A 2754-nucleotide genomic window follows, 5' to 3' on the forward strand; every position below is an offset into this window, starting at 1 on the left:
TGCCCTTCTTCTGTACGTCAGCCACCTTCATCCGTGGTCAAATACAGCAACTGCCTGTTGTGCCACCTGTCAGCGATGGCCTTTCACTGGAACGTGTTCTTAGCAATGCTCACAGGAACAGTCCTGACAGCTGAACAACTTCCTTGTCAGCAAATGAGGAGCAGCTTGTCTCCCTCCAAACAAGTCTCCAAAGGTTTTGGCTCATTTGTGAATCAGAGACAGGGGAGGAGGTAATTGCTTGGATAAAGTCACACATAATTCAGGATGTCAGGGAAGCTGGGGATCACTCTATTTATTTTAAATTGGCAACGAGGGCCTGTCACCTGCTGCCAGGCCATTAATATTGCAGTTTTCAAGGCCATGGAAATCGAAACACGTTTTGCTCCTTAGTGGAAGAAATCATGCACTTTCATATACTGCAATAGTCAGAGCTTGTTCCTTTGCCCACAACAGAGGCAGAGGTAGAAAGAAAGGTGTTTTCTAATACGTGTCAGCAACCCAGCACAGGTGTCCAGGTAAATATGCACAGTGTGTATATACAAAGCATATATATATATATATGTATATATAAAATATGTCTCAAACACGCACTGGAGCATTACTTGGATTTAAAGGCTGCTATGTCTTACTATGTTTTTAACCTCTTCCTGCCTCAAAATGCAAGTGATAGCCTGAACTGCAGAATAAATCCATGTTAGCGCTATTCTGTAGCAGCAAGCTTGCGCATAAGGCTTTTTTTTTAAAAAAAAAATAAATAAATAATACATCGCATACATATTGCTTCTGTCTGTAAGTAACGTTAGATTTCCAGATCTATTAACCATTTTCACATCGGAGTGTGAGTTCGGCACTTCAGGCCCGGCTCCCTGCGGGCCGGTGGCGGCGCCGCTGCGGCCGGGCCGCTCCAGACGTCGCCCCGTCTCTTCGCAGAGGCCGCGGGCGGCTGCAGGGCCCTGCGCGGGCTGCGGAGCCGCCGCTCCTGCCCCTGCGGGGGCTGCGGAGCCGCCGCTGCGGCCCCGGCGGGGGCGCCGGGCAGCCCAGGGCCGCCGCCCGCCCCTTGGCAGCGGCGCCGCCGCCCGCCCGCCCGCCTCAGTGCGGGGCCCGCGGCGCAGGGAGGCCGGGCTTGTGCCGGGCGCCGCTTTTCCCCGCCCCGAGGCTGCCGCGGAGCGTCCCCCGCCCGGCGAGCGCGGCGTCCTCCCCTCCCTCCCTCCCTCCGCCGCTTCCCGCCGCCGCTGGCGGCCGTTAACGGCGGGAGCGCGGCCCGCGCGCGGGGCCGCTGCGTGCAGGCCAGTGGGCGGCGGGCGCCCCGCGCGGGCCGGGCAGCCCCTGATAACGCGTTCGGGAGGCGCTGCAGTCAGGGCTCCAGTGGCGCAATCGGTTAGCGCGCGGTACTTATACAGCAGTACAAGCCGAGCAATGCCGAGGTTGTGAGTTCGAGCCTCACCTGGAGCACAGAGCTTTTTGGGGGCGGGAAGGGCTTTTTTGGGGCCTGCGCGGCTGCCGCCTGCTGCGCCCAGCGGCTTTGGCCTGAAAAGCGTAAAAAGCTCCCAGAAAAAGAGGCGGTCGCGCCAGGCGCGTGTGTGCGCGGCCGTGCCCTGCGTGTCTGCCGCAGCGCGGCCAGTTGAGCGCAGGCGGTAGCGCGCAGGAGAGCTGGGTTCTGTGCACATACGTAGTATTGTTGTGCCCATACGTACTGTTTTTGTGTACGCCGAGCCATCCTGTGCGCCTATGGGTGCGTAATGAGCGCCCAGAACCCAAAGAAAGCACTTGCAGGAGGCTGGTAAATTTCGCGTGTATCCCTTTGGTCACATGGACATGTACTTATATACACAGATTAGCATACTCTTGGTATGCTCAAAGTTGCTTTTTCAGCAGCTTCATTTGTTTCCCCTGTAAGAGCTGCATATGTGATCTTGCAGGAAATACAATAAACTGCAGGCCATGAAAATGTATTGTACAAGTAAATATTGTACTGGCAAGGAACGAGGTATTTCTTCTCCCTTAGGTTGAAGGGAGGCCTCTTATTGTAACTGCTAATTACATGAATACTGCCTTTAAAACATGTAATAATGTTTCCAGAACAGGAAGGAAAAAGATTAAAACAATTATATATATATATAAAATATTTATAATATTTATATTTATAATATATATTTTTATATTTTTATAATATATATTTATATTTTATATTTATAACTTTAGAGGTGTCAGGGCCATGCAAAAGGGGGCAATCCAGAAAGAGCACTGCCTGTATGTTTAGGCCCAGATCTTGTAAACATGCACGTTAAATGCTCCACCTCAGAGGTATCTTCCTTGCCCGAATCAGTATGCGGTTCCTGTACTGTAGGGGTCACTTGGCTGCAGTGCACTTTACACACCTATTTTCCTCTATTATTTTTTTAATCACTTTTTCCCTTAGGATTTCGTGGGAACTTTGCTATTCATTCCAGTGATCATACAGTCGTGCCAAAAGTGCGTCACTCCTATCACATCTGGATGTGAAATATAATGAAAACTCAAAAAAATATAAAGCCAATAGTACCTGGAAGAGTAAAGAAGACCTATCCTTGGTTTGCAGCGAGGTTTCACCTTTTATTCCGCATGATGCACAAGTACCACGTCCCAGTGCTGAGGCACTACGACTACCTGGAGGAATATCTGCAGGGCTACTGAAAATATTAAAGAACATGCTGTTATTGTAAAAACAAAAAAACAAAGACAAACACGCACACAAAAGCCTGCAATGGGGAAAAC

General features: G+C 50.7%; 1 non-coding gene across 1 annotated transcript; it reads left to right on the forward strand.

Moving 5' to 3' along the window:
* Window positions 1-1359: 1359 nt before the first annotated feature.
* TRNAI-UAU (transfer RNA isoleucine (anticodon UAU)) lies at window positions 1360-1452 on the forward strand. The gene is given in 2 exon segments: window positions 1360-1397; window positions 1417-1452. It is a non-coding gene; the product is annotated as a tRNA-Ile (tRNA).
* Window positions 1453-2754: the final 1302 nt, after the last annotated feature.

This window comes from Tinamus guttatus, unplaced genomic scaffold (genome assembly GCF_059628265.1).
Source record: "Tinamus guttatus ecotype Peru unplaced genomic scaffold, ASM5962826v1 Tinamus_guttatus_pri_ptg000992l, whole genome shotgun sequence".
Lineage (NCBI taxonomy): Eukaryota > Metazoa > Chordata > Aves > Tinamiformes > Tinamidae > Tinamus > Tinamus guttatus.